The 21,287-nt window shown below is 35.2% G+C and overlaps 1 pseudogene; it reads right to left on the bottom strand.

Annotated features, from left to right (window-relative positions):
* Positions 1-51: 51 nt before the first annotated feature.
* On the bottom strand, positions 52-21,269 carry LOC115435367 (uncharacterized; annotated as a pseudogene).
* Positions 21,270-21,287: the final 18 nt, after the last annotated feature.

Below are 21,287 nucleotides of genomic sequence, written 5' to 3'. Positions count from 1 at the left end.
TTACCTAAAACATAAAAAACAAAAAAAAAAAAAAACGTAACAGTCTTAATCATTGAGATATATTTTATTGAAACTGAAAATAAAGTTAATTTGGTCAAATTTGACCCAGCTTAGAACAGCTTCTATGCACCAAAATTTGTAGAACCTGTACAAAACATACACTATTAAAATGTATTTTCCTTTTAGCAACTTTTGGGTCACTTCAGGAAAAGTCATTAAATTTGTATTATTTATTTAGGGTGTTTTTTTTCTGCTGTATGTAAAAAATAAAGTGTGTTTATATTTACAGAAGAAAGCAATCATTGCCTACAGATATACTATTTTGACCATCATGGTATCACACAAAAAAAAAATACATCATATAAACAGACAAATTAAAACAATGTCAAAAAAAAAATTTGAATAAACAGGTATAAACAGAATAATTATAAATTGAAATAGGAATGAAACAGTAGTTTCACAGCAATAAAAAAAAATTCAGTTAGATTTGATCATAAGGCACATTGCAAACAAAAATAATGTGTCTAAATAAATCCAAACAGGCTGGTGAGTTCAACTGCTGTAACACAGATGTATCTGACTTTCAGCTTTTCATTTAACTCAGGAGACCAAAATACAGAGTTAAGATACAGGAGAAAATAATCTTGTCTGAATAGATATTCATCTGAGTGCAGCATCCTCTTGAAAATCTGTCCTTTTGGATATTATGTTTTGTAGAAGCCTCTTGGTTGGGGGCTGAAACAGAAAATCAGAGTTTTCCATTTGAGTTATGGGAAGAAAAACACAGCCACAAAGAGTGAAATGGAATAAAGATGAAATGGAGATGTTTATTTTATGATTGTATCTTCGTAAAACAGCTTATGGGTACAAGTGTTATAGAGATTTCAGCCCTGAGTGTGTGACTGTGAAAGTGTTTTTGGAGCCATTTCATCAGACCAGGAAATGGTTGGTACATACTTTTTGCACTGGCAGAGTCGATGCCTGAGGTGTCTCATCTTCCGCTAATGTCACCACAAAGAAAGAGACAAAAAGAAGTAGAGACAAAAAAAAGGTGAATGTCACTTCAGTAATCCAACGTGATTTACAGAAGGGGAAAAGGGATAATTTAACTGTACCTGTCTGCGGCGGCACAGGATGAAAATGAGGATGAGTAAGAGTACTGCAATGACTGTGGCTCCAGAGATGGTCACCAGCATCCACACACTGAATTTAGGTTCTATATAGAACAGAAACACAGTCACCAAACAGTACCAAGAACGTATGCATCATGTAAAACTACAGGTTTCATCTTTAAAAGCCTGTGGCCACAAGGTCATACTCATGTCATATTTCCTGCCTCTGTTTCTCTCTCTTCCTGCACTCACCGACTTTCAGCGTCATGTAGGCTAACGCCAACTGTGTGCTGTTCCGCCACAGCTCACACCTCCACTTCCCGTTGTCTTCTTTGCCCACTTCCGGGATGGTGAGCTGGGCGGGGTGAGGGCCAGATGCAGGAGCTCGCAGGTGCGCATCTTTAGGTGGAAACCACTTCACCTGCAAGTCAGAGGTCAGTGGATCACCGGAGCTGCAGGTCAGATTGACCTGCTGGCCATAAATCAACTCAGTTCCTGGGGAGGAGATGACTGGGGACAGACAGGAGGAAGGACGGAGAAAAAGACAGATTTATTACATTAATCATTTGTTGCATTTCATATCCAACAACCTCGCAGTCATTTGTGAACACCAGGGACACCTATGCCTCCAGCCAGCTGGCATTCTTTGCATTTTTTATATCTGCACTGCAAAAAGGGAATTTCAAGAAAATAAAAAGAAAACACTGAAATTAGGAAAAACAAGCTTCTCAAGTATGTTTTTCATTTGCAAAGCATTATTATTTTGGGTATCTATCTTTGTGTTAAAATATTCCACCCAATATTTGGCTAGACAGTAACAAGTTAAAACGGTGGTTTGCATTAACATCACAGCAGAGGAATAAGTTCTCTTATTTTACGAATGAGACCCCCTGTAGAACTTAAGAATAACAAGTATGCTTTAAGTAACGGTGCTTTTATTACTTGTTATGAGCACAAGCTGTTTTAAGGTTTTAAGGTATTAGAAATCTAACCAAGTAAAATCTGCTTACACTACTGGCAGATTTCAGATTTTCTTAAGGGGAGATCACTTATAGATTTTGGTTCATTTCTAAAAAGGCTGTTTTTTACTGTAAATACAACCTAACACAGCAACTTTGTTACTTTACATATGTACAAAAACATTTACTAGTGTTTAACCTTTTTACAACTATTATGTCTAAAACTCTGACTTGAGCAGCATTAAAGAAAACACCCTTTAAACAAGAACCCATTTTCAAAATGCACAGTTTATATTTATATAATGTATATATAATGTTATAATCACATTGAATTTTATTTGGCAGATGTGCCCAAATCTTGAATGGAGTAAAAATATTGCAATATGGGTCCCTGTAGGACTTAGTGAATTGAGAGACTCCCAAAATAAATGCACCTTAAAGCACTTCAGATTTCCTAGATATAACCCTGCCTTGAATTATTTGTTTCTTTTCATTGTTCCCAGTTATGTAGAGTTCAAATAAAAATGAGAAATCTTAGTTAGCATCACAAATAACTCAGGACACAAAGTCCAATTAAAATCCATTATGTAAACACACTCCTCGGCAGAGGAAAAATCTTGTTATAACCCTATTAAAACAAGTGGAGCTCACTAGTGTATTAGCTACTGGATTAGACACGTCACACCAGGGACTCTTCCAAATAACTCTGCAGCACAGAGATGAAAACAATGAAACGAAAAACAGCAGAAACACAGAGGTAGCCAGGAAACAACGCCAGCTTGTTACGAATGACAACTAGGAAGGAGGAAAAAGGCCGGACACTAGGATGAAGGACGTGCAATAACTAGATGATATTTAAAAAAAAAAAAAAAAAAAAAAGAAAGATCTGTGTTTTTGTGACTCACTTGCAGCACTTCAACATGTATCTTTTTGCTTATAGTCACACCATCTTTAAAATTCATTGGCGCATATGTAGTTTCCTCTGTCTTCTTTTGCCCCCCACTTTTCTGAACAAAGACAGATCTCCTTTACTTGTGTCCGAGGCAGTCCTCAGCTGTCTGGTTTCGTAGGGGTTCCAGGTCATTTTTTCCTCCAGAGAGAGTGAGTACAGCGTTGAATTATTACAAACGACGCCCGTTTCTGGTTTCGAGCAGAAGTACCAGTGAACTTCCTGGATGCCCTTTTCTTTGACTTTATCCCAGGAGATGTGAGAGGGAATGGAGCAGGGAATGGAGAGGGGTGAGGATTTAGAGGTGTACTGAGTAGGAACAGGATCAGCTGGAAGCAGGTCTGAGTAAAAGGAAAAGAAACATAATGGCCGACCTACGTTCAGATCAAAGTTACACAACTGTAAAACTAATTCTCAGATGCACGTACACAGCAACTCACCCATGACAGTAACGGAAATGTGTGCTCTGCTTTCTTCATTATTATTATTACTTTTCACAACACAAGTCCACTGGCCGTTGTCTTGGCTTGTAGCTTTCTTTGTGAGTTGTCGCCCAGTGGCTCTACTCAGTCTCTCTCCCTGAGGATTCAGCCAGTGGATCTGTGGTGGTCGGCGTCTCGGAGGAGTTTCTGCTTCACAGGTCAGAGACAGAGATTCTTGGGGCAGCAGGAAGGCTGAATTCAGAATCACTAGGAAAAAGCATCAGAACGGACATCATGAAAACATATTTTAAAGGACACTTGCTCTGCAGTGGTAGAATATAGCAGTATAAAGTTCATTCATTACACTACATTTTAAGTACATTTACTCATGTTCTCTATTTAAATATAAACTAGAGGTACTTCTATTTCTGCTTATACTATGTCATACTTGCACTGAAATACATCCCAGAGGCAAACGCTGTACTTTTTACTCCACAATATCTATCTGACAGCTTTAGTTTTCCTGATGACAACTTGACACTGTTGATTTAACAAGCTTTTAAAACACAATACATTCCTGAAGATTAAATTAGTGGTTTCCAGTCTTTTAGGCCTCAACATTTACGCAGTGTGTAGTCATCTAACATTTCTGACGTCTATGAGTTTTTAACAGCTCCAACAAATAGTGATTTTTACCCTCTGACAGCCTCATGTGGTTTAATTTCATAATGTTGAATTTTTTATTTTTTTTTTCCACGAAAAATCTGAGCCAAAAAAAAAAGGCCCTAAACTATATCACTGTATTAGGGTTTTGGCTTTTCCTTTTCCTCTTTCCTCTGTCATTAATCATTTGATGAGCCCTCGGATTTATAAAACTCATACATTAAGTTGGTCAGACTAAATCCATCTCCAGCATCTACAACAGTACTATGCTGCTCTAATGCTGATGTGTTGGCATTAATAATTCTTTGTCATGTATATGATCATATTTCAGTCAAAAGGACCAAAGCAGGACTTCAATACTTCAATTATATTTTGCTACTAATACTTATGTGCTTTCACTTTGGTTGAGTTTTTCAGGCAGCGCTCATATCTCTAATGGAGTATTTTTACATTTCTTTATTAGTATTATCTTATTATCTTTCCCCCACTAGTGCTTTGTTGCTTTGTAAAAAACAAACAAAAAAAAAAACAAAAAAACAGCATTAAAGTTTGCATATTAACAACATGGATTTTCATTTTACTTAGAACTACATCTACATTAAGTTCTGTGGTAAAAAATAAATAAATAAATAAATAAATAAATAAGTAAATATATATATATATATATATATATATATATATATATATATATATATATATATATATATATATATATATATAAATTAAACTGTGTCAGGGTAAATATCACAAATAAATACTCTAAATATCTCACATTATTGAACTCTTACCATTGACTTTGAGTAGTATATACTGTTTTGTCTCTATTTCTTTGCTGAGAGCATCCCTCACACGACAGGTAAAAGTGCCGTAGTTTCCTTCTTGGATGTTTGTGATGGTCAGCTTATCATAAGTTATCTTCAGGCGGCTGTTCCAGAGTTCAGCTGCAAAACAAGAATCAAATGACAGTAGTTTTATTGTTCAAAAGACATTCCTTAAAATGTATGGGCCTGCTTTATCGGTTGATGGTACAAACATATGTGCACTCTCACCTTCACTAATTTCTGTCCTGTCATGGGTATTGCGCCAGGCAATAGAGTCAGGCCCATCATTAAAGAACCAGTAAATGTAATAATTTTGTAACTGATTTACTGGTGGAGTCTTGAGGATAACTGTCCCTCCTGCTTGAGCATATATTACCTCCTGAGCCCCTACAGAGACAGAGAGGTTAATGTGTAAAAAAATAAAGTGTACCCCAAGTGAAAATTAAAAAAACCCAAAAAACTACAACAACACCTGCAATCAGTGCAACTTACCTGATGCTAAAATGAAGAAGGAGAGACTGAAGACAGACTGTATGAAGTCCTTCATCTTGGCCACAAATCTGAAATGAAATACAGGTTTTTTAGAAAAATACAAGCATTAATATGACAATATATCAACTATAGCTATTAAAACAAGTACTCTATAGCAAGAAATAAATCCTGCCATGTCTAGTTACAATAATGACACTGCATCAGAGAGGTGTTTAATCAGTTATAAAACCCCATCTTTCATTTAATGTTTAATCAATAATTGCCAACGGTCATATATTTTTAAATATTTCTAATATTCTGTCATAGATTCATGTCTTGTATATACACCCATCTCTGCTGCTGAGTGAAATCATCCTGCAGGAAACGATGAGGGGTTTGTGGTGGTCTCAGATTGAGAGAGATTTAAGAAGATAAAAGATGAAGAGTTAAGAGATTTGCGAGTAGGCGGCCTGTGGTGGGCTTTGGATGAAAAGAGACTGACAAATGTTGGAGGGAAGAGGCTCAGGGCGTACGCTGGGTTGTGGTGGGCCTTGATTTAGCATGGTGCAGATTTCTATCCCAATGCTCCCCTCTGTCTGCCCCCCCCTCTGCCTCTTACACCCCCTCTCTTCCTCCCTTGTTCCACGAAAGACGGATCTCTCCTCGCTCAAAAAGAGAAAAAAAAGAGACCACAGCGCCGGCAGCACACCTAGAGTGTGGTTTAAGGTACATGTTTCTCTTCTTCTCTCCTTGTCTTACTCCCTTATCTCTGTCTTCCCTTTCTTCTGTTGTGCCTGTTATGTCATGACAGTGAACAAAGACTTTTACTGTTGCTGTTGTACAGTTTAAACTGTCTTAACACTTAAAAAGATCATACTGTACCGCTTCACTATGATGTAGAAATAATATTAATATTCAGTTTTTTAATCAAATATCAACAATATAATATAATAGTGTACCACTTCACTATGATGTGGAAATAATATTAATATTCAGTTTTGTAATCAAATATCAACAATATAATATAATCATGTACCGCTTCACTATGATGTGGAAATAATATTAATATTCAGTTTTTTAATCAAATATCAACAATATAATATAATCATGTACCGCCTCACTATGATGTGGAAATAATATTAATATTCAGTTTTTAAATCAAATTTCAACAATATAAGATAATAGTGTATCGCTTCACTATGATGTGGAAATAATATTAATATTTAGTTTTTTGATCAAATATCAACAAAAATGCAAAAAAAAAAAATACATTTGACTGATTAAATATTAAAGAGGTCATTCAGGTCAGACTGCCCCAAGACCTCATTTTATTTATCAACATGATTTTTTGAGATGCGGATAAATTAAGAGTAGGTAGCGCTAATCTTGTGTTGCAATCAAGCTGAAAAGCGACACACTATCGAAATGTTGTTTACAATCAGTATTTAAAAAAACAATATTTAGGTATGACAGCATATCAAATATTATGATTAAAATGGTCTCAATCAGGTTTATGTGAGTTAAATTATGTAAAGATGATCACATACAGTAAGTGGTGGACTGATTTAAGATGATCTATTCTGTATAAACTAAAATTACAAAAGAGAACAATTTGTACGATACTATGCAAAAGTCTTAGGTCACTTTACATTGTTGGTTTTATGTGATTGTGATGAACACGAAGTTTTATTTCTGAGTCTCTTTATTAAGACATAAGATAATTCAGGAAATATTTGCACAGTATTTATTGAATTAGAACTAAATGGCATCTACGGGTAAAAGTCAGTATTTAATGTGACCATTTTTGGATTTAGTACATCTTAATCTCTGTCAAGTCGACTGTCTGGATGTTTTCTTAAATGATTTGGTCGTATATTAAATCAGGCTTTGTTCAGAACATCCCAGAGTTTTTCTTGTCCGTCTTAATAATTTTCTCTGTCTGGTTCCACATGGTTTCTATAATATACATGGTTTTTTCTAAATTTGCTTTTGTTTTTAATGTTGTTTAGGTTTTGTATTTCTTCCAGTTGATACACTGATGTGGAGACTGAGAAATCGTTATGTGTGGTCATTATAACTTTTGCTTAAAGAACAGAACACTTTTGCACAGTACTGATCAATGCGTATCCTTACAGGTTTGTGCCAGAACAAATATTTAATGGTATAAATTATTGAAAGTAGGATATTTTTGTGTCCTGGTGGTTAAGGTACTGGTATAATGCTGCGTCCCTGGTTCATGGTGATTCACTGTCCATGTTTCAGAAGCGGAATAAAATATCAAGGTTTAAACAGTCAAATCAATACACAACAACCTGTGAAAAGACTGTAAACTTTAACGCTATATACACACATGAGGAAGACTATTTTATAATGATTAAAGTCACAATATAGCTGGGTTAAAGATCTGAGTACGATAAATGTCAGTGAACCCGAGTTATTGTGGTTTAAAACTGTTCTTTATGGTCAGTATATGACCAACACAGACAAAGTGTGGAACATTTGAGAAATCTAAAGGTAGAACAATCAAAACCATTATAATGATAACGTTGTTTATTCAAGATCAAAATATGGATGACTAAATTGATCAAAAATAACATTTTGAAGCTGAGAAAGTAGATAAAATAAACCATAAAGAGAAAAGAAAATTTCGATTCACCATAATGATATTTACTGGGATAAACAGTGGTACGATTATAGGCTAACTATTATTATTTTTTGTTTATCGCCCAGCTTTAGTCACAAAGTCCTTCCTGGTATGAGCTGTTCCCTCGTCGTCACAGATGATAATCATTCAGTTGCAGCATAAAACTAAAAACTTAAAAGTACCTGTCTAAATTGAGTAACGATTAAAACAATCAAGAAAATAAAACGGCACTCATGGCATATATTCTCAAAAACTCTGTAGTTGTCCGGGTCAGTCAAATACTGTGTTTTTGGTAAATGATGGAAAAAGTGAAAAAAAAATTCAAGATTCTCCTCTTTTCTGCTTCCATCAAGTTTCGGTGCAGTACTTTTAGCATAAACCTGGTGACGGTCAAACAAACCAAACAACAAACCGATGAGAGTAAACATATAATCGAGATAAAATATAATAATAATAATAATAATAATAATAATAATAATAATAATAATAATAATAATAATAATAATAATATAATGCATTATTTTAACTAAGACTAGAGTTTGTTGTGTAAAGGTATAAAAAAAATAAATAAATAACAGGGAGTGAAAGTGATGATAAACAGATGTTCAAAGACACTGAACCTGTGGAGCTTTTACTCGGAAACCAAGATGGTAACATTTTCAGTCAGTATGAGGTTCAACAAGTTAAAGATGGAGGAGGAGGAGGGTCAAATTTAGTGTAGAGGTAAGGGAGGGGAGCAGAACGAACAGAGGAAAATAAAAAATGATGACAGAAGGACAACAGGGACAAAAAGGAAACAGGTCAGGATTTGTGCGTCTGATTTCCACTGTTTGAATTATAATCCGTTGACTTCCTGAATTTGAGTCTTCAGTAAATGACACAGACATACAGCAGCTTATGCCCTTTAACACAGAGTCAAAAAACTAGATATATATCATTGATCACACTATATCATCCACTGGAAAATTAGCTGTGGACATTAATATTCATGACATGTCAGCATATTCTATTACGCTTCTTGCTTAGATTGTTAATCACATTTAAAAGTCAGGGTACAGCGAACACACTAATGTACGCAATTACAAAAGTTTCTCTTTTGTTGAGAAAAAAACACACTGATTTTACATTTTTAAAAGCCGTGTACGTGGATTTTGTATATAGCGGTTGACTGCCCAGCACTTAGATGCATTTTAAGAAAAGAAAAACGGGAAAATGTAAGACTCTGATATAAAATAAGATAATGTACAGGGTAGGGAAGCAAAATTTACAATGAACATTTAGTTGTTTTTTCTCAGCAGGCACTACATCAACTGTTTTGAAACCAAACATATATTGATGTCATAATCATACCTAACACTATTATCCATACCTTTTCAGAAACTTTTGCCCATATGAGTAATCAGGAAAGCAAACGTCAAAGAGTGTGTGATTTGCTGAATGCACTCGTCACACCAAAGGAGATTTCAAAAATAGTTGGAGTGTCCATAAAGACTGTTTATAATGTAAAGAAGAGAATGACTATGAGCAAAACTATTTCGAGAAAGTCTGGAAGATACTATTAAAGAAGAATGGGAGAAGTTGTCACCCGAATATTTGAGGAACACTTGCGCAAGTTTCAGGAAGCGTGTGAAGGCAGTTATTGAGAAAGAAGGAGGACACATAGAATAAAAACATTTTCTATTATGTCCATTTTCTTGTGGCAAATAAATTCTCATGACTTTCAATAAACTAATTGGTCATACACGGTCTTTCAATCCCTGCCTCAAAATATTGTAAATTTTGCTTCACCACCCCGTAGATGCATAATAAGTGTCACAGTATTATATATGTATAAATAGTATAGTAGTATAGCACCAAAAATATATCCACGTGTAGTAAAGGTTCCAAAATGCCTTACAGTATACTTACACCTACTCTTGACAGCTGGATGTCCCTCTGTATTCAGCAGCGAGTCAGGCGGATGTGTTGAATATTTATCAAACGAACCCTCTTTTTAACTGCTGTTGCACCTCCCTCACCAGTGATTGGTCTGGAAAAGAGCACGCAGTTGTTGATCAAATCTGAAATCAGAATAATGACCGTTGATTGGCTGTTGCAGAAGAGGAGGGTGAAATCTGCTCACAAACTTTTATGTCTTAAAATTGTTTGAGCTACTAAATTAATTTGTCCTTTATGGTAAAAATGAACACATTCCTTCAATGTAGTAAATAAAACTTTGGACAGCGTAGATGCACATTCTAAATACAAGAGTTTCAGTAAAGCATAAAAACTAAATCTGCTTCTAATATAAAAAAACTAATTAATCTTAACTGGTTTAAATAATTATTTAAAGTTCTTTCTGATAACATAAGTCACAAAATTTGTTAAGGGTCTCACTGGACTCTATCTATGTTTAGCAGATGGTCTAAATAGCACACGGGCGGCTTTCGGCCTAATTTATAATTGCTCAGTTGACTTTTCCCTCATCGTATAATTGTACACATTTAGCTGCATAATTAGTGCATTAAAATTCAAGCCATGAACGGTTGGTAATGCAAGTTCCTGTAAATTAAACATTTCCAAAAATGTGAGAAATAGAGGCACAGTCATTGACTTTATGAGGAACAGACGATATCAGGGCAATGTGTGTTGATTATTTGCACATATAGTGGAATAATAAAAATAATGGAGTAGGCATCGCGTGTTAAAAACACAAGCGATGAGGGTGTATTACTGATTTCTCTATAAGAGTGGTTTCCAAGGTTTTTAGCTTCAGACAAAAGAAATCAATATAATTTCTTTTCCGGACCCAAAGATGCAAATATACATATTGAATTGCTTACATTATCTACATTGTTTCAGAGTCTTTCACATCAAAATAATGTTGGTTTTTTTTACTGTTTTTATGCCCAATGTCTACTGTAATTGTCGTTCCCTCTTTCACGTCATTCTCTACTCGCTGCATCTTTTATTTTGACTCTATCTTCACCTTGTTCAGTCTTTTACGTCATTTTACTCTTGTTGCATCTTTTACCTTTTATCATATTGTTTCATATTTTATGTCTTGTTATGTCGTTTTCCTTGTTTTGTCATTTTTATTTTGTTATTTTGTTCTCTTACTTCTCCTCAGCATTTAACATAGGTCTATAAACTCTTCCAGAAAACTCTCTCATACTATTATAATTAAAAGAACAACTCATATATCGTATAATTGTTAGATATATTACTGAGCCAGTAAAAACAGTTTAGTGACCCTAAATTTGGAAAAGGCAGCTCTATAAAATCCCCTCATAACTTCAGAACCAGTCGCTGTTTATTCCCTCTTTAAACACTGACCTCCTGTTATTTTAAGCCATATTTATTATGTATTGCCTAACTTTTGTGTTTGTTTACTACTGTTAATGACGCCTTGAACTGAAAACTTCATATACTAAAAATATACTGCATTTACAAAAAAATCCCAAAAACAACCAAAAGCTGCTGTGCCAACACTTGGAGTCACACACATCTAGTATTTGTATTTGTTAAAGTTCATAACAGGATATGCAGATGTTAATGGTGTTTATAATTTATCTTAACTCATCTGATAAAAAAGCGTGGATTTGAAATAAAATATGAGTTTACTGCCTTTGACTGTACAAAAAACGCAAGAAATCAGTCAAAGAAAAATTTAAAAAAACAAGACTGAAGCATACAAAGCATCTTTAAGGACATATTTTTTCATCACATTTGCTTTTTTCTTGATGTTTTATAACATGACACTTATAGTCTTTGTTAATTCCAGCGCTCGGCTAAGTCCATATTATACTTGTATCAAACCCAACATTCAACTCTTAAACATATTATCCACGAATAGAGCATAGCACATCACATCTGACCCATTGGAAACAATGAGAATTTGACGGTATATTAAACAAATTTCAGTGTCACAAGTTTGTTAATGATAAACTGTGTAAATGTTATGTGTGAGTTGGGGAAATTTCACTTGAAGATGTTTTGTTTTCTGCTTCAAATGCTGAAAATATACAACTAGGAAACCCTGCAACTAAAAACAACCTGTAAATTAAAAGACGAGTCATTCATTGTATTTTACGTCCAAATTAATCTACATATCCACGCACATGCCATTGTCAGTGCATACGCTACTACCAAGGAATAAATACTTATGTTTTATGCTTTTTACAACACAGTTAAATTTTTACAGAGAAATACAGTTAACATTATGTAAAGCTAAAGCATGTCATGTCTATGTTTTTATATCCTGTACATAACTCAGATCAAATGCTGCATGGCACACAGTTGTCATTCTTTTTTTTTCTACCTTTCTGGGTAAAAGTACACCTGTGCAGGAGCTAAACATCTGCTGCTGCTTATCTGCTCTGTTAACCTGCTGTAGAGTCACTGCACTCAATTCAGCACAAATACAACATCTGCACATTTCAGTCTGTTTCTATTGATCTGACTTCTGTCTTACTGTTGTCCTTATAAAATGACAGCAACAATTACTGGAGTGTCGGTCTGTACTGTACATCTGTGCCGATTCACTACAGAAAAATGTATCTCAATTTCCAAGTCTTTTCATTGATCCCCGAGGAAATATGAGCTACTTTTGGATCACAGACTTCAGATGATCAACAGCAGAGATACAATATTTAGGATTCAAAGTGTGAGATTACTTTGAAGTTTGTTTTTTCAAAGGGACAGTGCCTATTAATAAATGCAATATGCGTCAATATGCAAGATTAAAGTCGAGGCTAATTTCCATCTTTAGTCCCTACATACATTGAGTTTAATTATTCTTCAACAGTGGTGAAACATGTGTTTTCAGGCTCTGTGGCAAAAAAGAAATTCTCCTTCTTGGTCCAATTCAACTCTTCCCATGTTAACAGGAGAAGAACTGAATGTTAGATCAGATGTAGAAATGTAGAAGCACAGCGCAGAGGTGGTTTAGAGACATGAACCACAACAAGGACAAAACAAACATCTTGCATACGTCTCATGTGTCTCTCTGAGGTTTCTCTGCCTGTCTCTGTACTGCCATCATGAAGGGCCAACACCTGCTTCTGTTCAGCCTGAAATGAAACAAGCCTTCAGTTGGTTCCTCAGAACAAAAGCCTTAAGTTAGAGCTGCTTGAATGTAAAGTTAAGTGGACTTTTTTTGTGTGTTTTCTACCTGTACATACATCTGTCACATAGAATCGGTTCGATGTGACACTACTTTCGAGCTTCGGTTTTTGGGCTGTGATTCTGTTGGAAAACACCTGAAAGTGAGGACTCCCTCATTAGTCACATACTAACGAAGGCGTCTGTACCACATCGTGTCATTACTGAAAAAGAAAAAGACTACAAGTGTGGGCAACAAGGAGGAATAAAGTATGATTCACTTTTTTCATATATGTATCTTACTTCCTCATCCTCCATTCTCTCCTACAGAGGGTTTCCCTCAGCATACGATCATTATTCTGCTTCACTGATCTTTTTTCTTTCTTAATTTTGAGTTTGACAGTGAAATTAAGTTACAACATTAAACATCAGAAACAACATTAAAGCTAAAACACCGGAGGATGTCTGAGGTTGTGTGGGGATGGAAAGGTATAGATCGGATACTGTACGCATTAATGTGTGTGGCTGCTCTCATGTTTCAGAAATTAACAAAATGTCAGTGGAAACGAGGAGGAGAATCAGAAACAAATGACATTCTGCTCAATGGTTGAAAACATTGTAACTGTTACACCATGAGGGGAACTTCATTCAAGCTTCTTTGAAACCTCACAGTTGTGAAACAATAGATGAAAAGTTGGCTTTGTTTTCTGTCTCTCCCACTCACCATTTTACATTCATCACTGGTTATTTGTCTACTGCTGTGTTGTTTGTCAGAGAATGTAAAAATACTGTATTCTTTTTCTATTTTGTACCAGTTAGTGCATGTATAAACAAAGGAAGAGCAACGATATGAAATCATATTGTTTAGAGAGTCATCTGTGGATTGTCGACAAAGCACAATTCATGTTAGTGTAGGAAAATTCATCATGGTTCCACAACAGACTAGCAAGTATACTGACTGTCAGTGTGAAATTGATATGAAGTGAATGAGTTTAATGACGTTGGTTTACCATGGAAAAACTGCTGCAGCGCCTACATATGTATATGCAGCACTTACTGTTTGTGTAGCTATAAATTAATATGTTCCTGTAAATAATGAACATATCAAGCTTATTCATCTAAATCACTCTTAAATACAGATAGTATAGACAGACAGTGGTTTCTGTGATGAAAATGAAAAAGGTTTTGTATGTTTAAAAATAATTCTGCAAACACTGCTTACACACAAGTATCACATTCACGTACACTAGCCTACATTGTATGTTCAGCATGAGATTCAAAGAGTCAGCATAAACTAAAGAAAAAAAATAAATAAATAAATACAGTTCATTAATTTGGAAAAAAGCATATACATTATGAGTATTAGGACACACTATCTCCAAGCCAAGAAAATTACTGAAAGCAAGTTTTTTTTAGTTTTATCATCAAAGTGTAAGTAAGTTCTTCTTATGTCTGATTGATAATTAATTTTAAACTCACCAATATTAAGAAATTAAAATGATTTACAAAATATAATGATCAGGCTTCTGTATTTTTGTAGTACATTACTCAAGGAATATGAGCATTTCTTCCAAGAGAGAAGGAGATTTCTTTAAAGAAAATAACTATGTCTATAACTATGGAACTATTGGCCATGTCTATATGAACAGGATCAGTGAGTTAACAGGTGCATTGTTTCATTTCCTGGTTTATTGCACATCACTCTTGGCCTACTAAGAAATCGCATGAATTACAGACACAAAGTTCACAAATACTTGCAAACTGTAACAACAATAATAACAGAGGACAATGTCAAGATTTTTGTATCTACACTGTACCACTCTGAGACACTGATCAGTCTTATATGTACTATTTACAACCTGACAACGTCTCAGTGAGAGAAGTTTATGGAATGGGAAATGAACTCAGAAGAAGTCATTTTTACTTGAACTGTAGGTCAGTGGCTCCACGACACCTGGATGTTCAAGGCTACCATGTATTGAATGCGTACTACTACTACTACATATATATATATATATATATATATATATATATATATATATATATATATATATATATATATATATATATATATATATATATAAAATAGCATAACTGCCTGTCATATTTGTTTCAGATCATGGAAAATAATGGAAAATGAATCAGCAGTGTTAGGAGGGCAAAGTTACACAGATATCACAATGTGGCCAAAAATATGACTTAGGTAATTATGCTATAAGGTTAATGATATGTCATCTCAGACCAAAATAAGAGGACAAGTCATCATGACTATAATGAACTAAAATCTTAATAAGAAATACAACAAGAAAAACACTCAGAGAGCGCAGACCTCTGCCAAGACAGATCTACCCCCCCACCCCCCCACCCCCAATCACCACCAAAATTTAATCCTTTCTTCCTTGTGCCAGTATCAACATTTCCTGAAAATTTCCAGAAAATCCGTCCATACCTTTTGAGTTATCATGCTAACAAACAAACACGCACGCAAACATGCAAATACGCAAAGCAAAGCAATCACAATACCTCCTGGCAGAGGTAATAATTATTATGGTAAAAATGGAATAAGTACACCAATTATAACATGGCACTAGAGACGAGACACTACAAGAAAGTTAAAACATTAAATCATCATTTTGCATTACTTCATATTAAAACTACCTCTAGTAAAAAAAAAAGAAGAAAAAAAAAAAAAAACTACCTCTAGTACCAATTTATAAGCATGTCTGACAGCTTATATCCATTTTACTCTAATATTACTTAAAAATGATGTAATTCCTGGTTTAATGCTATCAGGTATTAGCATTAGGATTAAGCAGCTAATTAACACATTTTTTAATCACTAATAAGATACAGGACATTGTAACTATAGCTTATAATTGTGAAAGTACTATGCAGTCCCTAATATTAGTTAAACTCTGTAATTTTGACTTTTTTATTCATCTAACCCTACATTTAAAACTATACCTACTGATCTGGCATATCGCACAGCACTTAGTAAAAATCTGAACATGGATAACCCACCTCTATCCAAAGCTAAGCCCACTTCCCCCTGCCTGAGCTCTGACACTCCCCTCCTCATCTAACGAACACGAAGGTAGAGGTGGAGGTCTGGTCCGCTCTGGCGTGGCTGTGGACCCCTCCCTCAGCAATCAGACACAACATCATCCACCTGCTGCTATTTTTCATTAGGAGACCCTGTATTTAAGGGTCTGGTCTGTGGATCACTGTGTTCACTGCACCTCATCACCTACAATAAATTCCCCCACAGGGCTGGGCGGACTGTGCCATACTGTGAGCACGCAGACTCCACACACTGTCCGTGGACATGTGAGCTTTCATAGTCAATACATTTATCATCCTACATCATCCTACATTGACTGACACCAAGTACATGTACGCAGAGTCTGTGCGGTCAAAAAAATTGAGTTTTGGACGGACATGTCTTCAGAGTCAAGTACACCCGACTCCTGGACTTTATCACCGTCCTTTATTCACTGGACTCTGACTGCTGCAGTGGGGTTTTCTGTTTGTTCCTCTTGGTTGTTGTTTCTGTTAAGAAATCCTTTTTTCCCTTCAGCACTGTGCATTTGAGTTCTATCCATTCATTGTCCTTGACAGGAGGAGCAGTGCGAGTGAAACGTCAGATTCAGAGGCACCGCTATCTGATGCAGGACGGCGGCAATGGATGACTGACAGACAGGAAGCTCAGCCAATTATTTTATTTGGGCCGAATAAAATGATTGGTCAGACTTCTATCAGAAATATATGAGAATTAAACATTTTTGAGTTTCAAAACTTGGTGGATTTCTTTTACATTTTAGTTTGTCACACACATATTAAGAGCATTTTAAGGTTACAAAAGAAAAGTGCAAAAATGCCACATCGTACAGTATAGCTTTAATGTAGTAATATCATTGTGGTGTCCCTTCAGGTGATAGACAGGTCCAGTCAGCCGATCTTAGCAGGAGATGTCAGGGAGTGTGACCTCCAGATAAAAAATGACTCCCAGTCACTCAGAAGCAGTAAACATGTCCTTTTAAGCAGTCTGTGAACACTATTGCCTCCACATTCATTCAGGACTTTATTTAGCTGGAGTTTAAGGTTATTAAATACACACTTAATGTGCTGCAGTGTGCATTCAGCCGTTAAGCTAACTTGGAGCCATATGCTGATGGCCTGTAAATTACTCCAAAACAGACTGTCTAAAAATTAAACACTACACTGTCTCTTGTTTAATTTAATTCCTGTCAAAATCAGAGCATGGGATACGTGACCGTACAGACAGCAGTACTTAGTACAGTGAGTTGACATGCAGCTAGTTGCTTGTTAGTATGTATCATGGTTCCACATCAACAGGATGATTAAAACCTATTACATTCATTAGCAGGCTGTTAATGGAATTCAGCTAATTTGTGTGAATGCTTCCAGTTTTTAAGATGTCATTCAAGTAAACACAAATGTATAATTAGGCAATATATAATGAATTTGGCTCCTGGTCTTTTTCACAAATGGGATGACAACCTAAATGGAAGAAGGGAGGTACGCAAGTTTAGAAATTGCACTTTCACTTTGAATGATTGTGTGTGTCAGAGAGACAACGAGAAAGAAAACTCAACTGAGTAATGCAGGTCTTAAAAGCTTGAAAAGGGAATCCTTTTGTATCACATTTCACACCCCCAGTTCACCATGGAGTAGATGTTTTAATATCATAACACAGTAACTGACCTGAAGTTATCACCAACAGAGAAACAAAAGCACATGAAACCACTGGATTAATTTGCTGACATGTGGCACCAAGGAAGATTACATACACTGGATACATGATACTTTTTTTTTTTTTTTTTTTTTTTGAGAACTCACCAACTAACCATTTTTTGTACACAGACCACTGTTTTTTATGCCCTGATATTAAAAGTGAAGTCTGTTTCTTTGCTGTAATATAGTGATGCTGGTTATTTTTATTATTCTAAAAAATATGCAATAGATCTATTGAAATATCAGGCAGACATCAGTATTGATAGACAGTACTATGGAAATGTCTTAGGCCAACATTAGGTTTGTTGGTTTACTGAAGTTCCTAAATTCATGTCGCATAATGAAAAAGAGCATGAAAATCATTGCTATAAAGTCTGAGAGGTTAAGAGGTTATCAACAGATACAGCTGTCTGTTGATCAGTGTATTTTACAGACTTGTTCATTTCTAGCCTGAAAGGATGGCAGTCAAATTGCACAAAGGAACTTTGTCTAAACACAGCTTTTTACACCATAACTGGGGCAAATTTAACAAAACACAACACACAAACATAATGTAGGCACAGTGGTGCCGGAGGCCTTCGTAAGTGTCTTAGTCTAAAATACACAAGGTTAGAGCTACTAACGAATGCAAAAGAGGAACACAAAAGAAGAATGATGGTTTTTCCCATGGCGGTCCAAAAACTTCATATATAATAATAGATAAGTTAGTACTTGCTAATGATCACCAACTTGAATACAAAACTTATGAGACATGCACTAAAAATATACAAACTATTTGTGTGATTTGGTCATTGGTGCATCACCCGAATACTAAAATAACTAAACTAAAAGTCATTCACGTTTATATGACCCAGCGGTTGACAAAGTTTGTCAGACCATCATGGATTACAATGTTTTCGTATTGTTTTTGCCTTATTACGTTCTATATGTTATTATGATCTCATTGTCTTTTACGTCGTTTTCCTCTTGCTCCATATGTTATAACTGATGAGCTCACATGACATATTATTCTTCTTTAACCCGCACCATAGACTCTCTTTGTCAAATCTCACTTCAGAACTCCTGTGTTCAGAATGGCCTTTCCAACATAACTTCTGCTTTGATTGTATTTATTATATTCATTCTCCACTCTCTTGTTTGTTTATAATATAATATATTATGTGGCTGTTATTGCTGAATTATTTAACCTATTTCCTTGTTTACAGGATATTTTTTTAAATGCAGTTTTTAATATTTGCCATTATTATTTTTTTAGCTTTAATAAAATTATCAAAACAGAGGGACATGACAGCGTCTGGTTATATGTGACATATTAATGTGCCACAGTAGCAAGAGCACACATGAGCACATTAATAACTGTAGAGGGTCGGATTCCATTTTGTTGTTTTAGTTTAACGGTCCTGGTTCTATTGGTACTGGATCACTGTCATTGCTTAATAGGACTCTTGAATACAACAGAGGCATCTGTTGTAAATGGTTTTAGGGTACCTGTGTGGTGACTGCTATGACAAGTCAAAATATCACCTGTGAAAAAAGGCTTGGTACGTACTCTATTCAGCACATGAAATACAACTACAGTAGATTAGTTGAACAATAACGGAAAACTCTTGTCTTTACAGCTTTGTTTTTTGGGAGTGTTACTAAACCATGGTACTTTTCTCCAGCTGTCCTAAAGTTGGTACTTGTGTATAACACATGAAGAAGACTTTCATTCACTTTATGTTACTGTACATAGTATATATGTTACATCTACGTACACGCATAAACGTTGTATGAAAGTTGTAAATATATCTATTCATTGAATTTTCTTATATATTTTATTTATGCTTGTATGTATTATATCAACAACATTTTGCAAGTGATTTCAAGCAATAGATATTTTTTTTTAGTATCGCAGAATATGATTTTTTTTATGATCTAACATATCAGGTGACATGTAGGCCATAGGTATGTACAACCTGGCAACAGCTAACACCAAACAAGATCAGGAGTAACACGTAAACATATTGGCTTTTTATCTATATTTTCATATATATGCATATATATATTTATTTCAGACAACAACAGAGTTAGTTTGTGTATTACTGTGTATTACTTACTACTAAGATCAGCACCCCATAAATGTTAACAATTGCGAAATCAGGTGAATGTTACTGCCATTATTGCACAAGTTGAGTTTGATCTTAAACTGTAAGAGACAGAGGAATGGCAAATTCTATTTTAGGTATGTGATTTTTAAGGCTTGAGAAATCTCTCTCAGGGCTGTAATCAAAAGCAACGGCAAAACTAAGAAAAGCAACAAGATCTACCGAGGTCAAATCAGAAATAGAAGCTCTTAAGCCATAAAGACCCAAACATCCACCGTCGAACAATATCGTCTTTTGATCTAGACTGTTTAATACCTGTTGATCCACTAATCCTATTAATGCATGTAAATAATTGGTGTAAAAAGCAGTTTGTCATTTTTTCATGTCATCAGATATGACCCATTTGGACATTCAGAGGCTCTGTAGTTACCGTGGAAACACCGTTGTCTTCAATACCATTGATTCACCAGTAAAACCCATGGAGTTTGGCAAATGACAGTGGATGTAGATGTTTTTATGTTCAGTTATTGATATATTTCCTGAAAAAATGCACTATTTCTTCAGTTTTCTCTGTTTCTGAAATAGTAACCATCAACTTTAATCTGAGCTTTTATGAACATCTACATGATCAGTAAATTAGATATGGGAAAATACCTGAGTTTCACTGAAAAAAATGCTAAATACAGAAGATATTATAATAAATTGTGATAAATTACTTATAAAAGGTTAAAAAGAGAGAGGAATTCATATGGGAACTGCCACAAACGTAGCACTGGGTCGTTATGGGTTAAAGGATTCTGAGAACAATTTAATACTTACGATGGAGACTAAAACATTCAGCTTACTTGGTTTGTTTCATTTCAGCAGTCTTTTAATCAGCTGAAATCAGCAGACACTTAGAATTCACTGCGATCACATCACAGTGATCTGTTGTTTTACTGTGTTTTTTTTTTGGTCACCTTTGAATCAGAATATAACCAAAACAGACAAGACCAGACAAAGACAACTTAATCAGTACGTACGAATAAAGAGTTTTATAAACGTATCCATGTCAGAGTGTACAGCCTTGTCCCTCTGTGACCCTTTGCATCTGTCTATAACGGTGGACCTCAGTCGGCAGCTGGAACCTTTTTATATTTGTCACAACAACAGTATTTGTTGCTACCAAGAATGATCTTTCATTTGTACAGTGACATCCCATAACTCAGCTTTTTACCCATAGAATGCAGAGTATGTATTATGTATGTTTAGAGTACTTACATGTGATGTTTTCGGTGCAGCGATGAGTTCAGCTCTGACATTTGGTGGCCTGTATGTACTGC

Source organism: Sphaeramia orbicularis, chromosome 16 (assembly GCF_902148855.1).
Source record: "Sphaeramia orbicularis chromosome 16, fSphaOr1.1, whole genome shotgun sequence".
NCBI lineage: Eukaryota > Metazoa > Chordata > Actinopteri > Kurtiformes > Apogonidae > Sphaeramia > Sphaeramia orbicularis.
Note: the sequence above shows the minus strand (reverse complement) of the source record. Positions and strands in the feature narration are given on the sequence as shown.